Source organism: Phoca vitulina, unplaced genomic scaffold (genome assembly GCF_004348235.1).
Source record: "Phoca vitulina isolate PV1807 unplaced genomic scaffold, GSC_HSeal_1.0 scaffold16, whole genome shotgun sequence".
NCBI classification, from domain to species: domain Eukaryota; kingdom Metazoa; phylum Chordata; class Mammalia; order Carnivora; family Phocidae; genus Phoca; species Phoca vitulina.
This window is the reverse complement of record NW_022589719.1, coordinates 4,073,648-4,101,126: the sequence shown is the minus strand read 5'-3', so window position 1 is coordinate 4,101,126 and position 27,479 is coordinate 4,073,648. Positions and strand designations below refer to the sequence as shown.

The 27,479-nt window shown below is 37.9% G+C and overlaps 1 long non-coding RNA gene across 1 annotated transcript in view; it reads right to left on the bottom strand.

Annotated features, from left to right (window-relative positions):
* Positions 1-270: 270 nt before the first annotated feature.
* Positions 271-27,479, bottom strand: part of LOC116638131 — a 35,703-nt gene continuing 8,494 nt past the window's right edge. Inside the window, exons 2-3 of the long non-coding RNA XR_004300633.1 lie at positions 5,227-5,377; positions 271-2,197 (exon numbers count right to left, since the gene is read on the bottom strand). This is a non-coding gene — a long non-coding RNA (uncharacterized LOC116638131). The remainder of the gene's footprint in view (positions 2,198-5,226; positions 5,378-27,479) is intronic.

Below are 27,479 nucleotides of genomic sequence, written 5' to 3'. Positions count from 1 at the left end.
TCTTCACTCTGCTATAGGCTTTGTTCTTCTTACACTGTTATAAAGAGTGTATTGTTTTTTGATTTTTAAATTTTTGTCCACATTTATTGAGATACAAATAACACCATATAAGTTTAAGGTGTACAACATAATCATTTGACAAACGTATATATTGTGAAATGATTACCACAATAAATTTAGTTAACATACCGTCACCTCACATAGTCACCATTTTTGTGTGTGTGTGGTGAGAACACTAACTCTCTTAGCAAATTTCAAGTCTACAACATGCTGTTGTTAACTATAGTCACCATGTTACACACTAGACCCCCAGAACTTATTCATCGTATAACCGAAAATATATCCACTTTGACCTACAACTCCTCATCTCCCCCACCCCCAGTCCCTGGCAACCACCAATCTATTCTCTGTCTCTGAGTTTGATTCTTTTGAATTCCATATATAAGTGAGATCATACAGTAATTTGTCTTTCTCTGTTTGAGTTATTTCACTTAGAACAATACCCACCAGTTTCATCCGTGTTGTCTCAAATGTCTGGATTTTGTTGTATATGTATATACATGCACACACTATATTTGTTTTAATCTATTCATCTGTTGATGGACACCTGGGTTGTTTCCATGTCTTGGCTATTGTGAAGAGTGCTGCAATGACCATGGGCGTGCATCAAGAGTCTATTTTAAAAGAAGCAGAATTGTGTCATTTAATAGCAGGAACGCTTAAACCACATTTCTTGGTGGCACTGCTCTGGCTTCTGTGTGATATGGCTAAGTTAGTTAACCTACGTCATGCCATGGTGTTCTCCTCTCTCAAATAGGGATAGTGATAGGTAACCCACATTGTAAATAATATAAAATGTATTGCACTTGGAACAGTACTTCATGCATAACAGTTACCATATTGATCTTTGCTATTGTGTTAAAGAGTCTTTGTCATAGGATGCCTGCCTATCATCCTTAAACTTGATTCCTATTGCTGATGCATCATGCCATGTTGTGTAGCCTGGTAGTGAACCAGGATCCATCCACTTGTATCCCACTTAAACAGGCCCACAGCAACCTGGACAATCATAATAGAAAGTGAATTTCAGGAGACCTCAGTAATATTTCATTGGTCTGAGGTTTCTTATAAAACATAAGCAAACCTATGACCAAATACTTCTACTCCTAGATATCTACTGAATAAAAATTAAAATGTGTGTTTAAAAAAATCATGTGTCTGAATGTCTGGAGAAACTGAATTTGTAATAACCCAAAACTCTAAAACAAACTAAATGTCTACCAGATGTTCATGGATAAACAAAGTGATCATACTGTATAATGGGGTGCTACTCAGGAATAACAAGGGAAAAACTACTTATTCATGTAGTAGCACGGGTATATATCACAAGATATGCTAAACGAAAGAAGTTGAAACAAACAAGTACATATTGTAGGATTCCACTCATTTGAAGTTCTAGAACAATCCAAACTAATTTATTAAAGACTTAACATAAGTTTTCTGGAAGGATGTGCAAATGAGCCATCAGTAGGAAAAAGCTCTATCAACACCAGGATTGTTAGGATATGTACGTTGGAAAAACAAAAATATTGTGTTATTGGGTAAACAAAGGCTATTTTGCTTTTAGTAATTTTTAAAAATTTCCTTTTATTGGTAAATCTGTTTATAAACTTGATTTTTCTTTCATGCTGTAGTCAAATGTACTGTTTGCTTCAGGGAAAAAAAAAAAAACAACTCCCCTAACTGAAGACTCAGCATTTATCTCTTAAGATAACAACATGAGTATATTGAGTGGTTCTTCTGCATGAATGTTTACAAACCTCACAAGGCAGAGCATTAAAATAGTGATGTGAGGGCCTCCCATTTTTTTTAACTAAATTAGCAACTTTACCATAAGCAGTGGTAGAGTTTCCATAAAATTAAAAACAATAGATATGAATGTTCTAATACATATTTGTGGGTTAATTTAAATACAGCCTTGAGAATAACAAAGAGACTGCTGTTTTTGTTTTTAATGCAAAAAGAGTTTACGAAACTATAATGGCTTAAAGGGAAATAAATGACTTAGAAGGGCGGAAACTTGCTTTCTGTTCTTTCTCCACTAATTTGGATTAGACACTTAAATTAGGAGGAATATATTCCACCCCGTTGCCATCCGCGAACTCCATGTTCAGATGCCATCATGTCGCTTATAGGCCTGGCAATTGAAAAAAAAAAAAAAAAAAAACCTTGACTAGAGAGGTATATTTTAAACAATAACAATAATGATAATAATAGCTTGTTATTTTCAAGCTTTTATGTTCTAAGGACTCTGCAATAAGGCATTTGAACATGAATTATATTATTAAAACTGCAAACGCTATCAGGAATCTCAGGCTCAGAGAAAGAAGTTATTTTCTCCGAGTCCAAAGTCAAAAGAAAGAGGCAGAGCCTGACTTCACTTCTGTGTTTGTCATGCTTCCAGCTCCTTGTAATAATGGCATTTCAGCTTCCCTGGGCTTCTGTTGGACCCACAGTAACAAGCAGTCCCATCATTCGGGTTCTTCCTCTGGCGGGTGAGGAAGATGGCTGCTCGGCTCTCTCAGTGCTTAAAATTTACCTGGACACTGATTATTAACTTAGCCCTCTGCCCACTCATTTCATTCTGCTCCTCACCTTGAGTCACTAAATGGCCCCTGCCAAAACCCCAGGGCTCACAGAGCTACAGCCAATGGACGTCCCGTGTGAGTCCCCTTCGGAAATGGTCCTGTGGAGTTCTGGTAATTCCCAATCACCATTCATGTCTACAGACACTCCTGAATTTTCTGTGCATGCCTCCAAAGTCCCAGTATTCTTAGTCCCCTGGGGTCACTTGTAGCCTCCAGCAACCAACCAGGAGATAGTCTCTGTGGGTTGTTTCCCTTATTTGTAAAATGATATGAGCACTCTCTATGCCCCTACGTAGCAAAGCTCCCAAGAACGAGTGAGATGATGTGTGCAAAAGCTCTTTGAAGTTTTTAACACCTTTAATGTTCTCCTCACTCAGTTGAAGAGGACTGGATTAGATCATCTCTAAAGTTCCCATGGGTCAAGATTCTATGATGTGTAATTTAGGAGCTTGCTATTCAAATTCCTGATTTGGACTTCAAATATCTCAGTTTATGCTGAGGCAGACTCTAGTAAGCATTCCATAAATGAATGAGTGCTTAGAATGAACTTCAAGCCCTCAGAAGGCTTATTTCTCAAACTCTTACTTAGGTTTACCTTATCTTAAAGGTCTTCTGATCTTCCTCAACCAGTCGAAGTAGACAATTGTAGTTCACTTTTAAAGACATTAGGCCACTAAGAAGTACTAGATGATAGAGAATTTCTCTTATTTGCTTGGTCTGAGCTTAACTATTGCCTTAAAAGTTTCAAGTTGGCTTATAACGGATATTGTAAAAAAGGCCTTTTCAGTTCATCTGATCCTGAATTGAACATTTTTAATTCAAACATGAATTTGGGGCTTTAAATGATAGCTATAGTGTTCACAGCCGAACTAATTAGGGTTAAATAACACTGGATACCTTCTAACATTTTGGTGTTTTGGCCATGCTTTCAATCGGTAGGATATTATCATTTGGTTTATGTGCAAACAAAAATGTCCTATTTTTCCCTTTGATTTACAAGTAAAAAAAACAACAAACTTACCCTCCAATTCAGTGTTCTTGAAATTCAGTATTCCATTACAAAATATTAAATTTGGGGGGCAATTTTTACAGTAGAATCACCTTACCACTTCTTTCAAATAAATAAGGAGTAAAAAGCTAGCAAAATGTAAGATTCTTGGAAGTTAGAGTCTTTGTACACTCTGCTTCACCATTCTTAGCTGTAGAAGTGATGATCTTCCTACAAATAAAGCTGTTATATATAAAAATATATACATCTCAGGGCGCCTGGGTGGCTCAGTCAGTGAACCGTCTGCCTTCGGCTCAGGTCATGATCACAGGGTCCTGGATCGAGCCCCGCATCGGGCTCCCTGCTCCGTGGGGAGTCTGCTTCTCCCTCTCCCCCTGGCTCATGTGCACGCACTCTCTCTCTCTCTCTCTCTCCCTGCCAAATGTAAAATCTTATATATATATATATATTTATATATATATATATATATAAGGCTTATATATATATAAATCCATCTCTGATATATATGAGCATATATATATATATATATTCTCTTCACCAAATATTCATGTTTAATTGCTTGCTTTCAATTGAGAAAGAGGTAGTTCATTGTTATTGAACTTTTTAAAGGAGCTTTAGTTTCTGATGGCTCCAGTGTCACTTTCACCTCATGATAGATAAAATCCAGTGGCCACTGATTGCTTCATATTTACAAAGATTCTCACTGGCTTTGGTTCTCATAATAAATTACCATTTAAAGGATATTTAATTCCATAATTGAATCTTATATGTATCACTTTAATTCAAAACATAGGACTTACTAAGGTAAGATTGCAAATAGAGAGAGAATAGGAATAGGAAATGCATGACAATATTGATGCTTTCTTTTTTTTTTTTTAAGATTTTATTTATTTGACAGAGAGAGACACAGCGAGAGAGGGAACACAAGCAGGGGGAGTGGGAGAGGGAGAAGCAGGCTTCCTGCGGAGCAGGGAGCCCGATGCAGGGCTCGATCCCAGGATCCTGGGATCATGACCTGAGCCGAAGGCAGACGCCTAATGACTGAGCCACCCAGGTGCCCCAATATTGATGCTTTCTAAAATCAATCACTTGAGACATATTTTCCCAAGAATATGTTAGAGTATCTATTACCCTATCTCACATGGATTGGAGCTGTAAGACTCCATTGTGACATCCCCTCTTTGATCCATGAACATACTTGAAACACATGAGATCATGATATTTCTTGAACTTGTAAATGTACTAGAAAGCCACATTACTTTTTATTATTATATCAATTTTTCAAAATAGGTAGGCTTGTACCTCTTTCCAGATGGAAAAACAGAAGGATAAACATTAAGTACCTGATCAAGACTTTGTCACCTCATGAGGCACAGAGGCACCCTTCATGCCTGCATTAGCCCAAACCCAAACCTCGTGCTTTTCCCATACCTGGTCACTGTCACCTTTCTGGGATTTATCCCTACCTCTACAAACATATAAAGCCCAGTTCTCTAAGCACCCGCTGTTGTTTCTGTGCAGCCCTTCTGACAAAGAAAAATAAACTGTGGTGAGTAATGACAAACTTACCTTCAAAATACAACAGGAATAGTCTTGGGAGTCAGCATGGGTCAAATGCCAGCTCTGCCTCTTAATTTGCTTCGCGATGATGCACAAGGCATGGAAGCCCAAAGCCCTGAGTCCTCCCATACACAGACCTGACAAATGAGGTTAAATGAGCCTGTAAAAATACAAATTATGGTCGGTCATAAAAGCTATACCCATCTTCTTTTTTCTGACTCTTTGCTCACTGCCTCGCATCCTCTCCTCTTTCTCCTTAAATGTACAGGTGAACTAGTAGGTCCAGGGAAGAACGGCAGCTTCAGCTCTGTGCTGTGATGTTGAGGAAGTCACCACCTCCCAGCAGTTCTGGCGTGACGTCTGTAAAGCCAGAAGAATCGTTGACCACTGCACACCACACTGGGAAAGCAAATGCGCTGGCATCCGCAAGGCGAGCTGCACTCGGGGGGACACAGGAGCCGTGGGCCATAAAACTAGTAATGACAACAACAGCATTTCAAACCTTTATTTCCAAGATATTCACTAAAGAGATTCAGAAACCTGTTGTTCAAGACAGATTGTCCTTTAGTGAAAAACAAACACCTGCCAGCATTCATTCAAGACCAGGTCAGCAAAGGATGACTGTATTTTAATACACCTGTTGCACTCCTTGCAGATTAACAAGGAGCCACTGGGAAAACAAACTGTGCGGTAATGGTGCTGGCAGGAAATGAAAAAAGCAAAACAAACAAAACCAGCAACCCCCCCTCCCCCCGCCCCGCAAGGCCCATTCTCTGCAGTTATCTTTCAGCTGACAGCAAGTTTTACTGTGAATTTTACTGGCTTTACCCTTAGCAAGCATTAACCACCTTAATTGGGAGATGGTGCCAGCATCCTTAGATGTCACTTTGCCTGACAACAGGTGTTCTTAATATACCATGCCATAAGTCCCCTGGTGTTACATTAAATCAGATCTACTCTTTTCATGGGGCTCAGTAATTAGAAATTGTGCAACATTTCACACTTGATTTGAGATTTAGATTTTTCAGCACTCTCCCAGAGGAGTGCTGTCAGAAATAGAATGCTCTTAAATGAAATCATTTGCTTAAAACAATGCATGAAAAAGCATGAGACATACTGATTAAGGGCAATGGTTTTTAGATTTCTTTAGTTTCAGAAATGCCTTAGCTCTCATTGCTCGACATGGCTGTCGATGTTATAAATGACCGTGAATATGTCAGGAAGCCTTGATCTTGGTCTCGCTTAGCGCCCCTGACAGGTTCTTGCGAATGCTAAACTGTTACAGGAGACACATTTGAGCACAGCCCTACAATGCCACCGAACGATGGGAGTGTGCTGGGGGAAGACTTTTGTCTGGATGTCACTCTCTGATTGAAAAAGAGCACAATAGAAATGACCTTCTAAATATGCTGGCAGCAAAAGAATTACCTGGTGTGAGGAGAGGTAGTAAAATATTCCTTTTAAAAGTTGGAGCAATAGAATGACAGAGTAGAAAAGGGGAACTAAAATTAGAGAGAAAAGAGGCCAGTCTTTCAGCAGAATGCTTTGTTCCTTTCAGAATAAAATCTTTAAAAACACGCATCAGTAATCCACCCAAGTCAAACGCCACCATTGTTCAATGCCTCGATGGGCCTTTATTCTCCGCGCCCCCCTCCCTCCTGGCAGATTGGACACTGATTTCAAATACTACATTTTGTCTTTAGAGTCTGGTTTTCTTGTTTAGGAAATTTTTTTTTTTTAAAGATTTTATTTATTTATTTGAGAGAGAGAATGAGGGAGAGCACATGAGAGGGGGGAGGTCAGAGGGAGAAGCAGACTCCCCGCTGAGCAGGGAGCCCGATGCGGGACTCGATCCTGGGACTCCAGGATCATGACCTGAGCCGAAGGCAGTCACTTAACCAACTGAGCCACCCAGGCGCCCCTTCTTGTTTAGGAAAATTAATAAAAAGTGATAGTAAAGAGCAGAATCCTATTTATGAGGCTTGACATGTTCAGAGTTTTAATGGATATCTCACGCTTAGTGAGTCTTGGGGGAGATGGTGATGCTCTCCCAGTGTGACTCTTGGCTTCTCTCATGCCTCCCATCCATCCTTCAAAGGACTGTGAGCTTATCCTCCAAAAGCTTGTCTGACTCCCAATTATTTTCCAGATAAGGATGCTCAAGACCTTCCCTGATCCAGTCCACAGTACTTCATAGTCTCCACAACACGTCAGAGTTCACTGCTGTCAAGTCCACCACCTAACATTCCTGACAAATGATTGCCTACCTCTGCCCTGCGTTTCCCCATGTCCGCCCTATTGCTTGTCCCATGCATTGTATCTGCAATCCTTTGGCTTCTTCTCCCCATCTCCGTGTGTCTTTAGTACTGCTTACCCCACCTCTGCCCCTTAAGCCAAAATGAATTGCTAATCTGTTCAGAAATCCCATAGCAATATATTTGACCATTCCTAAATCATTTCATCACATTCTCTACCATGCATATAATATACTGTATTATATAGATAATAATATAATACAACATAATATACATCATATAATAGAATATATCATGCAAGATAATAGCATACATTTTGTGCCATATATTTCCCCAAGGTCTAGATGTAATTTGTGCTTCTGTCTCCTCTATACATACCCCTCCCAGAGTGCATTGTATTTAGCGTGTACTAGATAACTTAAATAGATACCAGAAGGAATATCTTTATTCTGATTTCATTCATTCTTTCTTCAGTGGTACAATTTTATACTTGATTTGTTCACAAACGTCCTCATTTTTCTGGCTGAAAATGACAAGGTTGCACTGTGGTCTAGAGAGAAGGCAAGAGAGAAAATGTCCTATAGAAAAGTTGAGGTTCGTTGTGGCAAAATGGTTGCTGAAACTGAAGGGGATGTGTTAGAGGATGGAAGCAGAGCTTTCTATCTTAATTGAGCCTGGATTCATTTAGCCCATTCTTCAAGGTACCAACTCCTCCAAAAAAACTTGCCCTGATCCCTCAGGAAATGCTGTTTTTACCTTGGAATTCTGTGGACTACACTATATAAAAATATCACAGTTGTGTAGATGAGCCTATTACATCAGTGGTAAGTCTTACAAAAACTGGACTATATTTTGGACCAATTATGGGTAAGAAAGCAACAGATTTTCCACTATTTTTTTCTTATTTGGAAAAAGTGTCATTGCCTCCTGTCCATTCAAAATACTTTGTAAATTCTATTTTAAGATTTAACTAAATAAATCTTTTTAAAAAAGATTTAACTAGATACACATCAATTAGTGAGTCCAAAACCAAATTTTAACCTTTTGCAATTCCAAACAGCCTACAAATGAAGGCTTTTAGGAAAAGAAACTGGTCCTATCATTTGAATTCTAACATTCTTAATCCTTTTTAATTCAACTTGTGAAATGTCTTTAATAATAAAATTCTAAGTTAGCCTACATTTGTCTTTTTTAATTTCAGGAGCAGTGCATATTATTCTAAGCCTATCAATTTTACCTCACTAGGTCTCAATTTTCTCATTTTCCAGGTAGAGATCATGATACTACCCACGTCTTTGGCTCCTGGCCATATTGCAGCTGGTGGAAATTGACTTTAGCATTTGCAAATGATTTAATTCGTGCTCCCTCTACCTCACTGTGTTGTTGCGAGGATTACATTTGATAATGTCAAAGTGCTTTGAAACTGGAAAAGTCTTACACTAATGGTGTCATCTCTGAATTGTGGGTCATTTTAGATTGATGACACGGTCTTAATAGTGTCAGAATCACCGACCTTTTGATCAGTTAATTCTATGAAATTAAATAATGTGCTTTGTTTCAACATTTGGCCCAATCATTCATAGCTGGGATATAGGGTGTTCTGGAGTGTGTGTGCATGTGTGCTTGGAGGAGGATGTTAACCTACTACAAAGTAAATTCCACATAAAAAAAATCAACGTAAATGATGACAACTTTATTTATCAGTTGTTTAACCTGATCCACGGCTCAAGTTCAGATGGTACACATGGCATGGGCATGCCAATTATTAAATATTATGCTTCCGTTTGAGTTAAAAATAGCCACTGCTTCCTCTTACTCTTTTCCCCTAGAACCCCACCCCAGGGGCACCTGGGTGGCTCAGTCGTTAAGCGTCTGCCTTCGGCTCAGGTCATGATCCCAGGGTCCTGGGATCGAGCCCTGCATTGGGCTCCCTGCTCGGCGGGGAGCCTGCTTCTCCCTCTCCCGCTCCCCCTGCTTGTGTTCCCTCTCTCACTGTCTCTCTCTCTCTCTGTCAAATAAATAAATAAAATCTTTAAAAAAAAAAAAAAAAAAGAACCCCACCCCATTGCCAAGACAACTACTGTTCTGATTGGCTGGTGTCTTGATAAATATTTGACTTTTACCTTTTCCTAACTGTGTGAGTAGAAAAAGGGTGAAAGAGAAAATGAGGAGCGCCTGAGTGACTCAGTCAGTTAAGTGTGTCGCTCTTGATTTTGGCTCAGGTCGTGATCTCAGAGTTGAGAGGTGGAGCTCAGCAGGGAGCCTGCTGAAGGTTCTCTCTCTCCCTCTCCCTATACCCCATCCCCCACTAACGTGTTCTCTCTCTAAGTAAATAAATAAATCTTTGAAAAAAGAGAGAGAAAAAAAATGAGATGTGTGTTGTTCCTAATCTGGATTGATCTTTACAGAGGAGGAAAAGAAAAGGAATGAGCTTACTTAACCAGGTCTTTTCTTTCTCCCTCTACATTTCTTATTCTCCAGCTCCCATCTCTGGAGATGGCCATGTCTGGTGCTCCTGGGCTGTTGCAGGACCTTAATTCTTTCTCTAGTCTTATAATACATTCCAGACTCCTCACATGAACTGCTATTATGCATGCTTGGCATCTAAGATGAGATATTGCCCTTCCTAGATGCCTTTATTTACACCCCAGGCATTCATCACTGTGTACCATAACACACCGCCTTGTTACTTGTTTTTTATCCCCAGGACTGATCGTTCCTTAGCAGAGTTCTCCAGTGCTCAGGGGATGATCCACAAATGAATGAATAAAGAGGCTTAATGTGTTGAGACTTAGTATATGAGATCATGTGTGAACATTAAATGCATTTGATCTTGGTTAATTCCTATTTTAGGCACATGAACAATGATATTCAGAGAGAGACACTGATCTGTTCAACCTTACACAGAACACCTGTCTGGATTTGAGTGGAGTTTGTCTGATTCCAAAATCTGTATCCTTGCAATGACCTCACACTGCTTTGAAGTGATGAATAAATCTTTCCTTTCCCATTGAGCCTCCTAGCCCATGGGCATTTGTGGTTCACTGAGCGGTCCCATTATTCTCTGACTTGGTTTTCTCCACTGAGATATGAGAATTTTTTAAACTATTTCTGAAGTTTATCCCATACAAATCTTTACAACGTAAAGATCTTTACAGAATCTGTTCTATGTCCAGCAATCAAATTCAAAATCCACTGAAGTTTGGGATTTTCCAGGCCATTTGTTAAAAAAGATTCTTATGCTTGAACGCTTTAAGCTCCAGTATTCTCTTTCTTTTGTTCTTTTTTGGGTCTGTGACATTTTTTAAGGTTTTACTCTTTGAAACATTTTACAATTCCCATTGTTTGCACAGATGTATTGCACAGGAGAGTGGTGTGGTATCTGCCTTCCCAGCGCTTCCCTTTATCTGGTCTTAATCTTATCAAATTCTCAAAAAGAAAGTTTAAAAAAAAAAGTAACTTGAACCTGGTGTGGTTTGTAGATTCTCTGTATTAACTGGTATTTCATCTACTCTTTCCAAACGTGTCCTTTTCTTCGATGCCATGGAAGAGGCCCACGAACTTTGGGCAGGTGGGTGTACCTGCCTAATATGTACCAAGGTCTGCTCAGTCCTCCATCCAGATCCAGGCCAACCCCTAGCCAGTAGCATATCTTGGGTAAATTACAATTTTTTTGAGCATTTGTGAGTTTACTCATATGTTAAGAGGAAACAAGAATTATAACCACCTTGTTGGGCTGGTAGTAGAAATAAATGCACCTTACTTGACTTAGTCCCAAAGGAATTTTAGTAAACTGATTTTTATATGTAATTCTTTTTTTAAAAACAAGATTTTATTTATTTATTAGAGACAGAGAGAGCACAAGCAGGGGGAGTGGCAGAGGAAGAGAGAGAAGCAGGGTCCCCACCAACCAGGAGCCCGGTGCCGGGCTTGATTCCAGGATCCTGGGATCATGACCTAAGCCGAAGGCAGACGCTTAACCAACTGACCCACCAGGCATCTCTGATTTTTATATATAATTTTTTTAAAATAACGAGATTTCAGTTTAGGTATTTGAAAAAAAAAGAGAATATAAGTGTTTTTGAAAAAAAACCCTTCAATACTAGTATATTTTTTATCAGTTTCCATTCTATCACAATGTTTTATGGGAAAGAATTCCCAGGCTTCTCACTTTCAATGTGTTTTTAAAAAGTGGGGGGTCGTTAGCAGCAAGGAAACAAATTCTCTTCTACAGCCTCCAGGAAGGAGAACAGCCCTGCCTAGAACCGGATTTTAACCTGTGAAACCTGTCAGACCTTTGGCCATGTACGATAATCAAGTTTTGTTGTTTTAAACAGTAAGCCTGTGGTAAGTTGTTACAGCAGCAAATGGAAAACTAATATACCCACCTTGTATCACCCAGTAGGTAGCATGCTTCCTGTGAGCAGGAATTGATCTTGTGGTCACTATATTTCTTGTATCAAGAGCAGTGACTGGTACATTATCCATAAATCGTTGATGAATGTTAATTAATAATTTTGGATTGATTAATCTTTTTGTCAGATTCTACATAATAACTCTCAAAAGAAATGTATCAAATAATAACTGCTTACATTTTATAATTCATAAGGCATATTTATATCCATTATTTGATTTTATTTTAGGATACAATATGAAGGAAGTGTAGAGTATTATTTTTAATTTAAATGTTGAGAAACTGAAGATCTGAGATGTGAATGAAATTTTGCTGCTTCCGGCAGGTGGTAAAGGGGCAATCTTGTACTCCACGTCTGGTATTTGAATTTCAAATCCTTGTGAGTATCTAGTGATTAATTAATTTATCTAGTCACGTTCATCAATAATTGAGTACTTAAGAACTAGGCAGGGTACTAGGAACTGAAACAAAGTAAACAAATTGTTCTCCCTCCATAATTCAGAACCTAGTAGCAAATACAGACACACAAATAATTACTCAATGTAGTAAGATAAAGCTCACAGTTAAAGAAGGCAGATTCAACACATTTTTCGATTTCTCTCCAAATGCAGTCCTAAAATGATACTACAAAAATAAAATATGGAAAAACTAATAACTGCAGAGCAAACTCAAGAGGACTGAGCATATAAGGTTGCTCCACCGTGTGTTTTCAGATAGAAATGGATGAGGAGTGTGACTCTGCTTTCGGAAGCAGAGGTGGTCACAGCTCCAAGCGTTCACAAAGATGGATCTAGAAATTAGGGAACTGGTTGCCAACAAACTCCTGCAGAGGGTCAGGCCTGAAGCAGTCCAGGAACTGCAGAAGCGGGACAAGACACAAGCTGAACACAGGGACATGGATGGAAAATCTGGATCTGTACAGTTTTCTTTTGCATAACCCTCCTCTTTCAAAGATAGAAGACGCTGAAGTATGCACACATGCTTTGACATACACTGTAAGTTCCCTAAATAGTACATTTTCCCAGCTTTCTTCCTGTCCTACCTTCACTATTTATTTTTTTTTAAGATTTTATTTATTTATTTGAGAAAGAGAGTGAGCACACAAGCAGGGGGGAGTAGCAGGCAGAGGGAGAAGCAGGCTTCCCACTGAGCAGGGAGCCCCATGCGGGGCTTGATCCCAGGACCCTGGGATCATGACCTGAGCCCAAGGCAGATGCTTAACAGACTAAGCCACCCAGGCATCTCCACCTTCACTATTTAGCCTTAAAAAAACACATCCCTGCCTTTCCATTCTCTACAGCATTTGGGGTAGCTTTGTAAAACCAATCTGACAATAAATTCCAGCCAATACGATCAGAGTGGAAGTCTGCTGGGGAGCTTTCTACAAGCGTGTGATGCATGGAACTATAGCAGCGTATTTACATGACAGGATACAGCTGAGAGAATTAAGAACACATCTTGCCATTGCTAAGCTATGAAACCAGTGACAGCAACATTCTAGTTCCAGATTTTCTGCTCTGTGAAAAAAAGTAACCCCTACTTTCTTCAGCCATCAGTAGAAGTGTTTTCTGTTATTTGGAGGCAAAAATCATTCCTAAAAATTACATATACATGGATTTAGTAGAAACTAGAAAAGATACACATATATGAAATTATGAAAGAGAAAAACGTTGATGAGACAAGGTCCTGAGGGGTTGGACTTCTAGAGCCCAGGTAGAGATTAGTTTGGGCAGGAAGATTGAGGATGTCTTTTCTGGTAGGACAGAAAGGATGGGTGTGAGGATGAATATAGTTTCATAAAAGGGGTGAAGGGGAGACAACATGCTGAGAAATCTTTTGCTTGAAAACCTGAATTTTTCTCTATGAAGTAAGATGCAAAGTTACTTGTGTGTGTGTGTGTGTGTGTGTGTGTGTGTATGAGCACGATGTGCATTTTATGTTTAGTAGAGAGTTTGAGGAGTTAAAGGAAAGTGAAGTTTGTAGTCACACTTGAGGCAGCTAGGAATGGAAGCTGACTACCATCATAAAGATAGTTACGCAGCTTTGGAGACCCACCAGGACTGCATGGTGATGACTCAGAGGTAGAGTTTTGCACATAAGAGAGCTGACAGTGATAATCACAAATGCATGTCAGAGGAGTTTATGCCAATTAGGCAGCACCATATAATAAAAAGAGCAGGGGCTTCGGAGTGCCACTGGCAAGACTCTTTTCCTAGTTATATCACTTATTAACTTTATGGCATTGGGTCATCTGCTTTACTTCTCTGAGACTCAGTTTACAAAATATATAAAGTGCTATCTGCAATGTGTGGCAAATAATTGCTAAACAGTGAAAAATGATATTGATGGTGTGCTTTTACTCCTGTTATTACGGGATGATCAGTGACAAGTCTGAGGAAGCTAATAGACTGAGAGGTCAAGATAAGGGAATATTGGTGAGGTAATGAATAAGAATAGTTAAGACTTAGAGAGATGTAACAAGGTCAGCTAGTAGTAAAAGAGAGATGTCAGAGTTTAATGTTTCATATATGTAGCCCTTAGGGGCAATAACAAAGTCCAGATGCCTCCATAAGTATGATTTGCTGGAGTGTATGTGAAGGACCTTGGAGGAGCTGTTAAGAAATGTTGAGATCACAGTATAAAACATGTTGACAACATGAATACTGAAAACATCCAAGTCCAGGATCAAAGTCAGAGTAGGTGTAAATAGCCAGTAGATTAGCAAATGACATCAATAAAGAGGTATGCAGGGTCACCAGGGTGGCTCAGTCGGTTGAGCCACCAACTCTTGGTTTCAGCTCAGGTCATGATCTCAGGGTTGTGAGATCGAGCCCGGGTCAGGTTCCAAGCTCAGCACAGAGTCTGCTTGTCCCTCCCCGCCTTCTGTTCCCCCGGCTCATTCTCTCTCTCTCAAATAAATAAAATCTTAAAAAAATAAAAAAATAAAGAGATGTGCAGAATAACAAAATTACATGGGATTAAAAGACTGTACCTTTATATGAAAATAGCAGGATATGGCAACAGATGACGGGAATGGCAACAATGACTTAGAGAATTTCGATGTTCCCCTCTGCTGACTGCAGCACACGGGGAGTGGGAACATCATTAGAATAGAAGCAGGGATGTAGAAATCAAATGCTGCCATATTCTAGTTTTGAAACCTTGAACAGATTTTTTTTTTAAAGATTTATTTATTTATTAGAGAGAGAGCACAGACAGGGGGTAGAGGGAAAGGGAGAGAAATCTTCAAGCAGACTCTGCGCTGAGCATGGAGGCCCACACGGGCTCAGTCGCAGGACCCTGAGATCCTGACCTGAGCCAAAATTGAGAGCGGTCTCTTAACCGACTAAGCCCCACAGGCACCCCAAAACCTTGAACAGATATTTAAATTCTTGGGTCTCAGGTTCTTCAACAGAGCAGTAATGTCTATTTCAGAGGGTTACTGTCTTGTTGCATGAGATAAATTATATTAAAGCCTCAGTAGCAGATCTTGTATATGTAGCACTTTTCATTATCCTCAAAAAAAAAAAAAAAAAAGCTGGAAATGCATGTGGTCCTGGGAAGAGTCACATTTCAGTTAAGATTGAATGTATCAGGAAAGAACCTTTTAGTCTCTGGATTATGCCATTAGATGACTAGGAAAGAAATTTACGATAAGTCATTACAACTTCCTATAGCAATCAGCTTGCTTTAAAACACTGACTTACAAGCAGGAGAAAACAAATGGTACTATCTCTCAACTACGAAGTCTTAAAACGGATTCCCAATTAGAATTACAATTGCATTTTTTTCTTTCTTTTTTTTTTTTTGGCCATTAGACATTTCATCAATACATTCTATTGCCTTGCCTGCTGGAAGACTTTCATCAAGGAGAAGATAACCTTTTAGCTGGTTACAAGGGTGAGTCGAGAGACCAGCAATCGATGAATCTCTCAAACTTTGTAAATGACAGGGCAGTTTCATGATCTCTAACCTTTACTACACTATAGATATTTGTTAGGAAAAATGAATAAAAGAAAGTAAAACCATTGTGAAACTACTCTACTGGCTAACAGTGATAAAACTACATAATATCATAATTGTTAATAATTTCTGATCCTCTTGGGGCGCCTGGGTGGCTCAGTCGTTAAGCGTCTGCCTTCGGCTCAGGTCATGGTCCCAGGGTCCTGGGATCGAGCCCCACATCGGGCTCCCTGCTCAGCAGGAAGCCTGCTTCTCCCTCTCCCACTCCCCCTGCTTGTGTTCCCTCTCTCGCTGTGTCTCTCTCTGTCAAATAAATAAAATCTTTAAAAAAAAAAAAATAATAATAATTTCTGATCCTCTTTAATGTGTTTGGATTTTCAAGACTGGATTCATCCTTGTTTGTGGCCAAAAAACAAAAGCCCACAAAAAATATTCTCGTGTCTATATGAATAACATGAGCTACATTGTTCCATGTAATACAGAAGCATCAAGAGATATTAATTAATTTTACTCTGGTAAGGCTGAAGTTTGTTTGCCTAGCAAGTAAGTAAGACATTATTCTCTATTTCATGAATAACAAAATGACACATTTCAATTTGTACACATTATTAATGTGCATGAGAGTTTTATTTTTCCTCAAAGCCAAAATTTTCCTTTTTTGAGGAAGAAAACCAAATATCTACTTGTTAGTTAAAATGCAGTCAATTATTATTGCAATTATTTTTTATTAAATTTCCTGAGACATGCTGATCTCTGAGAAGCCTGACATTTTGTTTAGTTAATACTTATAAAAGTCATTCCAGACAGAACTTTAAAGAATACAGAATCTTAGAGCCCAGAATTAAATGGGATTTGGTAATGTTTTTGACCTTCAGTTATTCAACTAACCGAAGGGAGAAAGAGAACAAATCAATTCTCTTGTGGATAAGAATGACCAAGCCAATCACTCTTTCAAATTTTCTTATTACAAGTTGTTAATACAAAGACACTACAGACAGGTGCTCTGTATTTAAATATTATTCTGTGAGAATTACTTTAAAAAAATAGACTTTAGTTTTTGGGTTTTTTTTTTTTTTTTTTAGTAATTTCAGGTGTATAGAAAAATCTAGGAGAATGTATACAAAGTGTTCCCATGTACCCCAACACCCTTCCTCAACTTTCTTCTATTATTTTTTTAAGATTTTATTTATTTATTAATTTGAGAGAGAGACAGAAAGAGAGAGCATGGGCAGGGCGGGGAGAAGCAGGCTCCCCACTGAGCAGGGAGCCCAATGCAGGGCTCTATCCCAGGACCCCAGGATCACGACCTGAGCAGAAGGCAGATGCTTAACTGACTGAGCCACCCAGGTTCCCTGAGTTTCTTCTATTATTAATATCTTGCATTAGAATAGTACATTTGTTAATATTGATGAGTATGGACACATTATTATTAATTAAAATCCATAGTTTAAATTCAGGTTCACTCTTAATATTGAACATTATATAGTTTTTATACTCTCTTCCCTTCAAATTCTGGGCATCTACTTATCTTTTTACTGTCTCCATAGTTTTGCCTTTTCCAGAATGTCAAAGAGTTGGAATCATAGAGTATGTAGCCTCATCACATTGGTTCCTTTCATTTAACAATATGCATTTAAGGTTCCTCATGGTTTTTTAGGACTTGATAGCTCACTTTTTTATTGCTGAATAATATTCCATTGTATGGGTCTACCAAAGTTTGTTTCTCCATTAATTTACTGAAGAGCATCTTGGTTACCTCCAAGTTTGGGCAACTATGAATGCGGCTGCTATAAACAGTTACACACAGGTTTTTGAGTAGACATAAGTTTTCAACTTATATGGTTAAATACCATGGAACTCGATTGCTGGATTGTATGGTAAAATTATATTTTGTTTTGTCAGAAACTGCTAACCTGTCTTCCAAAGTGGCTATACCATTTTGAATTCCTATCAGTCACGTATGACCGTTCCTGTGGCTCTACATCCTTACCAGCATTTGGTGTTGTCATGTTTTGGATTTTCACCATTCTAACAGGCAAGTAGTGGTATCTCACTGTTGCTTTAATTTGCAATTTCCTAGTGACATATGATGTTGAGCATCTTTTCATATGCTTATCTGCCATCTGTTTATCTTCTCTGGTGAGACTTCTGCTCAGATATTTTGCCCATCTTTTAACTGGAGAGAATTGCATTTTTAAATTAATATTTAATGCCTCAGGACAGACAAAGGCAAAGACAATGATGCCCGAGCCAGTAAGATTTGACCAGGAGTAGATGACTGAGTAATGGAAGTCTGTGTCAATAAAAAGAAGTTTTTGGGACATGGTATAAAATGAATGAGAGCTGTTACCATGTCCATTCAGGTTCTGTTAGGTGTAAGAAGACTTGTTCTCAAGTATATTCCAATTGTTGGAATGGAGAGATTAACCCATTTTCTCTTGCTGCTATCAAATATTTAAATGTTTAATATTTAAATTACTCCTCTTATTTTAACCAAGAACCCTATGTTAAGAATGCTTTCATTTGTTTTACAAGTATTTATTAAATGGCTACTATGTGTTAAGCACTGTTTTAGATTGAGAAAATGCAGTGATGAATCCGACAAATGTCCCTCAACTAGAGGAACTTACAGTAAATTTGGAAGCGTCAGATTAACGAGTAAGTGCATAAAAAATAAGACAGTTTTAAAGGAAGAAAACTAAAACCGGAAAATGAATAAAATAAGATAGGATTAATGAGATAGAGGCTGATTAGAAGGAGTCTCTGAGGAGGGGATATTTGAACAAAACCTAGAGGAGGAATCAGATGTGGGAAGATGGTGGTGATAAGTGCGGGTTTGGGCTGGAAGTTTCCAAAACTGAAGCAAGAACAAGTGGGAAAGCCATGAGGTAGGGCTGCATTAGGCATATTTGAGAAATAAAAAGAAAGCCAGTGTAGCTGAAGTGTGATGAGTGAACTCTAGTAGCATTTTGCCCAACTGCTGATTGTTTTCCAAGAAAACAAACCAACAAACAAAAGCAATGAAAACATTTCAGTTATGAAATAAAATCTCGTGCGAGTGCTAAATTAAAACTTCAGAGGAATTAAGCAATGAAAAGTTCATAGTATCACTTTCCCACAGACAATTGGATATTAAAACAATAAATACTAAACTATAAAATACGTATATGGAAGTCTAACTCAATTCTGATGTTTCCCTGGATGGCCATTATGGCAGACACTAAAATACTACCCAACATGTATTTCTCACCTTCATTTCTATTAATATAACCTTATTTGTTGGAGATTGCAAGGTCCCAGCTTGCTATTTCAGTACCACTTGCCACAGGGAATAACCATATGACACAGACAATAACTGTAAGTCATCAGCAAAATTCTAATGGGAGGTTGTGGGAAATCTGTTGATTTCCTGATAAAAGAGCAAGGAACAGAAATGACTGCCTCCACTCCCACACCCCTTCTCCCTTGAAGACTCTCTTGATGCATCCATCCTTATAGCCGCTATTAGGAACATGTGTGAATGGTTGCAATCATTAGGCTACAAGCCAGTTCTCAGACAACACCACTGTGCAACTGAACCTACACAAGTTAACAGCATATGTCCCCAAATAGGTGAGAAAGCAATATATGGCTTCCATTTAGTCAAGCTTTCTGTCACTCACCCATGTTCCTAATTGCTAGGACTATTTGATGATTTCTTCCTTAATCAAATATCAAAGAATCACTTTTACTTTTTTTGGGCGGGGGAGGACACACTGTGCTTGTGCTCAGTATAGTTACTGGGACTTCAGTAAACATAAGCAAGAGGAAGCAACATGCATTGAGCTCTTACCAGAAGCCAAGTGAAGCTCTTAAAGCCAGATGTATTTATCACTTGAGCATCACTAGGAAGCTGGTGCTGTTAACATTCACATTTTATCGATCAGGAATCTGAGGTTCAGAAATGTAAAGTAACTAGTCCGTGGCCACCCATCTCATAAGTGGCAGTCAGGATCTGAACCCAGGTTCCAGGGTCCCTGGCTCCAATCATTACACAAGGTTGAATGGACCAAGCTAATGAGGTTTTATGTACCAATTCTGATTCCTTCAGCATTGGTGGAAAAAAGGATAAATATAGAGTGACTCTAAGGCAACATGTATGCTTACTGTACATATTAAGGTTTAGTATTTACATACATGTTTTTATCACTGTCTGTGTAATGACTAGTTAATAGTTTTGCAGGGGAAAAATGAAATAAAACAGCAGTCTTGATCAAGTGCCAAATATTAGCCTTGCTGGAATTTAAAATGGCTAAATAATATATATATTTTTTCTTTTAGAAAGCTGATTTAAAGAAAACACTGACAGATTGTTAAGAGACCAAATTAGAGGACAGCCTGCTAATAAAGGTCATCGCACAGTGTGCGCTTCTGTTTGGTTTAGAAACTGAAATTTGAGAAAATGTTTGTACACAATCACTGCAGCTGTCCAATGTTTTTCTTGAGTTAGAGGTTCCCTGTTTTTACTGCATAATTACAGAGCCTTGTGTACCCAAGAACCTCGAAACAATCTGCATTTCAAAAGACCTCCAGTGCCCAGCAAGCTGTCAGTTCAAGCCCATACACTGTTCAAAGAAGGAATTTGATGGTAATAAGTCTTTACACAAATCAGATAATTGAGTTACAATAAAGTTAAGAGATTCATCTCCTGTTTCACATGTGTTTCTGTTGCATAGATATTAAAAGGCTGGCATCTCTTTAATCATTAATACTCATTTATGAAAGTTCTCATCAGTGTGTGAATGCAATTAATAATAGCATTATTGTTTCTTCCTATTGCTTTTACATCACTGCTACCAACGCCAATACATGTTTTCACAATTTTGTTGATAGCGACACAAAATACTGTTTTTATGGAGAGTATGGAATATCTAAACCCATATATTGATAACTTGGGCAGATTACACATAATCTCAGCATTCAAAAGAACTCAAGTATGTTAGATACACACCCTCCTCCACTGAGGCATCTGCTTGATTGTCACTCTCAGAGAGGCTTCCCTCACTCCTGCATAAAAACAGTAGCCAGCTCCCATCTTCCCATCTCTTCCTTCATCTTCAGAGAACCTAAAATTGTTGTATCTATATTTGTTTTCGTACTTATTATCTATCGCCCTTCTAGAATAAGTCTTAGTCTATTCTCTGCTACATACTTAGGATGCTGAACAGGGCTGGGCTTATGATAGGTGCTTATTAAATGTTGGCTGAAATAACTAATGAATGCACATTGCTGATTTCTTCTCTGAACTAATTATTCAACAATGAGACTAAATAGAGAGTCATAATGTCTTACTCATCTAATATTTGTGTGAAATGTGGACATCATAAGGTCTAACGAGCATTCCTTCCGGAAGACATCCCGTTCCTTCTCACGTGTGATAGCGTAGCTTACTTTGGACAACACTACAAATATATTTACTTTCAGATTAAATGCTTTTTCACAAAAGTTCACCATAAGGACTGGAGCAATATTTACAGGCATAATAGTTAAACCCAGGTGGAACATAATTATCTTCATACTTTCTTATCTTAACCATAATCCAACAAATTACTTTAATTAAGCATAATACTAAGGAAAAACAGGAAAAGTGATTAACAAAATAACTTTCAAATGGAAGCATTTACTCTTATCCTTAACTCTGAAAATGGATTTATGATGAAAATTTTAAGACTGTCTCTCCATAGGATGAGATATGAACCCCCTTTGGTACTAAACATTTAACAGACTGTATAATAAACTATGAGGATAAAACAGAACTTACCAAAAGAGACATTTCACACAGTCACACGTGAGCTCCTCCATGTCTCTACTGAATCCCCAAAGAATGAACCCTCAAATTCTAATCCAGAGGGAAAGGTACTTCTAGTGAAGTCTGATCATCTGCCTCATCTGCTTTATCACTGCCCCTTGACTTATTTCAAGCTTCACAATTTATGACAGCTATTCTTTCCAGTTAATAGTTAGGTGTTGTGATGATTTCCAATTTTTTTTTTAAATGAGTGGTGTTTTCACATTTTGCTTGTTTTTGAAATTTATTTAGTTGGTTTGCTTTTGATTATTTCAGAGATGACAAAGAAGATGGAAATCCCTCTGCTCTGATGTATTTAACCGGAGGATCATGGGTCTCACCTACTTTAAATTAATACTTTGAAAGAAAACTTGATTTGTCTACAAATACATTGAAAATTCTATGGTTTATTTGTGATTAGTTTTGTACCCATATCTACATCTCTATTTAATATAAATTGAAAGCTTTCTGTATCTTATGGCATTTAAAAAACACACACATGAAAATCAACCCTTTTGAGCATTTAAAAACTCATCTTTTGTTGCCTTTGTGGTTGTTGTTCATTTAGTTTTTGTGTGTTACATAACAAAATAGCAAGATGAGAGCAAGGGTTTTGGTTTATTATAGTTAAGACCTCAGCACAAATAACACATTACAAATACTCTTCTTATTCACAGAAATAAAATATTCAATTAGATGTAATGATCACTTTATATTGTATTTCAAAATTTCTTTTTTAGGAATCGAAAACGTATCATTAAGTTCGAAACCACTATAGTGGGTAACATGGTTCAAGTATATTTGTCTAAGTTCCCCTAAATACTGCTCCCCTAAATGTTGCTCATACTATTAGATTCAAGTGTAAAAAAGCATCCAGCTATGGAATTGAAAAGGAAAAAAATGTCATTATTTTATTTAGTGATTTATAGAAATAGCAACACCAGCAAACGTCCCCAACATCTTTAATGTGATGAATAGGGCAGATGCTGGTCAAGACATGTTAAGCCTCCTGGTGTCATGTGTTATAATCTACATCTAGTGTTACAAGCACAAATACCTACAGAGGCCAGGCAGGGAATGAAAATGGTAAGTTCGATGAGGTGCAAACATTAAATTACACAACTGTGTGAGTTTGTCTTTCTTTTTCTATTTGTTTATAGAGTTCTGGAGACAGAAAAAAAAAGTCTTCACTGTAGAAAAGCAAGAGTGCAAGTACCATGAAAAATAGCAACTCCTACTTGGACCTAGTGGCAGGGAAATAATAGTGTAGTAGAGGACATAAATGATCAGATTCTACACGCATTATAGAAGTAGTTCTAGTTTTTTTGTTTGTATTTTTAGAGAGTGTGAGAGAGTGAGAGAGAATGGGGAGTGGGCCCAGGGAGAGGGAGAGAATCCCAAGCAGGCTCCACGCCTAGCCCAATGAGGAGCTCAATCCTAAAACCCCGACATCATGACCCCATATGCAACCAAGCGTCAGGCACCCAGCAGACTGAGCTACCTAGGCGCCCTGAAGCAGTTCTAGTTCTAACAAGGTTAACTGCCAAATCAAATGCTGGGTATAAGAACAGCATTCAAGTGTAACTCCAAGAATATGCATGAGTGTATGTGTATATGCACACATACTTATAAATCTATGTATATGTGTGTATTCGTGTATATATATGTGTGTGTGTATGTATATATACTTTCATAGTAGGTGATCATTAAAGCTTTTATATATATATGTATTTGGGGGACATGACAGTTTGTGGGTGTAGGGGCTAGAAATCATTTTGAGCATGAGTTTGATGTAACTATTTGACATGCAAGTAGAGATATCAAAGAGGCTTTTTAGGGAAGAGGATTTCAGGGAAGTGGTTCCAAATATGTTAATTTGACAGCACTCAGCAGAGGTATGGCATTTAAAGCCATAAATGAGATCATCTATAGCCACGTGGACCAATATGGTAGACTTAGCCACATGGGGCTTTCAAACATCAGAACTATAAGTTGTCCTAATTGAGATGTACTGTAGGCATAAAATACACTAGATTTTGAAGATATATTGTGAAAAAATAACCTAAACTATCTCACTAATGATTTTATGTTGATGGTATTTTTAATCATGTTTTAATATGTTGTCTTAAATAACATACATTATTAAAATTAAAATTTCCTACTCTTTTGACTTTGTATAAAGTTTTATAATTATAATGTGGTTCACATTTGTGGCTGGTTTGACATTTTTCCTGGACAGTCCTAGCTTAGAGTGTGAAGGGAGAGAGAGAAAAGAAAGCTGCAATGACTGACTCATGAAACTCCTTTATTTAGTAAATTAAAAAAAAAAATTCTGAAACTCAAATGAATATGGTAATTTGAGAAGGAGAGGATCATATGTATGAAATAATGCTGAGAAGTCAAAATCAGATTTAGAACAGAGAAAGGGCCACTGGGGTTTGTGATTTGGAGATCACTGTTGACTTTGACAAGAGTTAGTTCAGAAAAGCTGTGGGGATGAAATCTAACTTGGAGTGAGTTCCAGAGAAGTGGGAGGAAAAGGAATGGAGTGTGAACAGCTCTTAAAATGCATCAGAGAAATCCTGCTATACATAATTAATAATACTGGGATTAAGACAGGTGTTAATTTTGTCTGTTTGCATATGGACAAGAAAAATTGAAAAACAGAAGAAGCAATAATACCTATAGTGATGCCATTAGAAAGAGAATAAGAAATTGAGTCTTAATGGATTTGCTGACTTCATTTTGATATTTACCTATCTCAATTTGAAGAAATACTGAAGAGAGACAAATCTTTTTTTTTTAGAGAGGGAGAAAGGGAGGGGGCAGAGGGAGAGTGAGAGAATCTTTTTTTTTAAGATTTTATTTATTTATTTGAGAGAAAAATGAAAGCACAAGTGGGACAGGCAAGGAGGGAGGGAGAAAGAATCTGAAGCAGACTCTGCACTGAGTGAGGAGCCCCACACAGGGCTCAATCTCACAACCGTGAGACTGTGACCTGAGCCAAAACCAAGAGTCCCGCACTTAACCAACTGAACCACCCATGTGCCCGGGAGAGAGAGAATCTTAAGCAGACTCCACGCCCCCAGCACGGAGCCCAAGGTGGGGCTCAGTCTCACAACTTTGAGAACATAACCTGAGCCAAAATCAAGAGTCAGATGCTTAATGGACTCAGCCACCCAGGCACCCCGAAGAAAAACAAACATTTAGCAATTATAGTAAGGTCCTAAATATTTGCATTTAGGGAAAAGAGCACGAGCTTAGGAGTCCAAACAATCCCTTGTTTGAATTGCAGCTCTACTAATTAATTGTCTGTCATTGGGAATAATGTCGGGCTGGAACTGAACAATTGAACAAGGAGACAAAGGCAGGTCTGAGAGAGGAGATCAGAGTTCACCCATAGCAACCGGAAAAAAGACAGACTAGGCAGAGGAGCAAACTGGTTGCTAAATCTTAAGGTAGGAAGATACAATGTTCTCTTATTAGTGAATCAGTGGCTGTTTAATATTGCATTTTATGCATGATGTATTTTTTAACTAATTCACTACTTTAAAAAAAAATTAAATTACAGTGTTTTTAATATAATACAGTGTTATATTAGTTTCGGGTGTACAGTATAGTGATTCAACAGTTCCCTATATTACTTATATTACAGTGCTCATCAAGATAAGTGTACTCTTAATCCCCTTCACCTATTTAACCCATCCCCCCACCCACCTCCCCTCTGGTAACCATCTGTTTGACTCTTGTTAAGAGTCTGGTTTGGGGTTTGTCTCTCTTTTTTTTCCCCTTTGTTCATTTGTTTTATTTCTTAAATTTCACAAAAAAAGTGAAAACATATGGTATTTGTCTTTCTCTGACTGACATATTCTGCTTAGCCTTATACTCTCTAGATCCATCCATGTTTTGCAAATGGCAAGATTTCATTTCTTTTCATGGCTGAGTAATATTCCATTGTGTATATATACCATCTCTTCTTTATCCATTCATGTATCAATGGACATTCAGGCTGCTTCCACAGTTTGGCTATTGTAAGTAACGCTGCAATAAACAAGGGTGTATATATCCCTTCGAATTAGTGTTTTTGTATTCTTTTGGGTAAATACCCAGTAGTGCAGTTGCTGGATCATAAGGTAGTTCTATTTTTAACTTTTTGAGGAGCCTCCACACTGTCTTCCACAGTGGCTGCACCAGTTTGCTTTCCAACCAACAGTGTAAGAGGGTTCCTTTCTTTCTTTCCACATCCTTGTCAACACTTGCTGTTTCTCATGTTGTTGATTTTAGCCATTCTGATAGGTGTGAGGTGATATCTCATTGTGGTGTTGATTTGCATTTCCCTTGATGATGAGTGATGTTGAGCATCTTTTCATGTGTCTTTTGGCCATCTGTATGTCTTCTTTGGAGAAATGTCTTTCATGTTTTCTGCCCATTTTTTAATTGGATTATTTGTTTTGGGGGGTGTTGAGTGGTATCTGTTCTTTATATCATGTGGATACTAACCCTTTTTCGGATACGTCATTTGCAAATATCTTCTACCATTCAGTAGGTTGTCTTTTAGTTTTGTTGGTTGTTTCCTTCAATGTGCAGAGCTTTTTATTTTGATGTAGTCCCAATGGCTTATTTTTGTATTTCCCTTGTCTCAGGAGACATTTCTAGAAGAATGTTACTACAACAAATGTCGGAGAGATTACTGCCTGTGCTCTCTTCTAGGATTTGTATGGTTGCAGGTCTCATACTTAGGTCCTTCATCCATTTTGAGTTTTTTTTTGTGTATGGTGTAACAAGGTGGACCAGTTTCATTCTTTTGTATGTTGCTGTTACTTTCTACTATTATAAGAATACTGTGTTGAATAGCATTTTGGCTAAAGTTTTACTTGCATCTTTAATAATTTTATTAGAATAAACTAGAAGGGAGAGGAAATATATGTATTTATGTAACATTTAATAACAGTGTTAAAAAGTTTAAGAAAAAAATTAAACAAGATTTCATTCTAACAATGCATGGAGGTGCCTCTTCCAAGAATTCCTAAAAACAGTAGTTATTAAAAAAAAAAAAAGTAGTTATCATGATTAAAGAGTGACTTCCGTAAAAAAACAACTACTGTAAAAATATTTTGGATGTTTTCTAAATTGAGAATTTGATGCAACTCCTGAAACTTCTTCCAAGAAAAATAAAGACCCTTCCAAAAATTTGTATTCAATATCAGAAGTGCTGTGACTTCAATCTTAACCCTCCTTTCCCATTTTTATATGTTGAGATACTAGGATGAAGATAAACTGAAAAGCATTTTAAAAGTTACTTCTACACCATCTCATTGTATTTGAAGCATGTGAAAATGAACACAAATGCAAAAAAAAGACATACACACATGGTTTGTAATTCATTTGAATATCCCTTACTTCATTGTAAGACCAATGGCAATAAACCTGAAAAATGTTTGGCCTCTCTATTTCAATTTCGCAATGGTATAATTAAGTCATTGATCTGCGTTGTACCAACTGAGGCCTTTGTCGGAAAGTAAAGCAAAGACTGGTTTTTGTAAATATATGTAGGTAGTTAGAATTGTAATTATGCATGATTTCCATTACCAAAAGCACTGGAATAAGCTGAAAAGGGTCCTGAGAAACAGCTGTCTGTGCATGTACTGATACAGTGCTTCATGGTTTTCTAAATAATAGAGGCGCAGAGACTATTGTGGGTGCTGACGTGGGGAGTGAAGTGGAGTGGGAGTGAGGAATTGCTAAGCAGTGTTGAACATTCAGAGCCTAGTGATTATAACCTCTTTCTTTTTTTTTTTTTTTT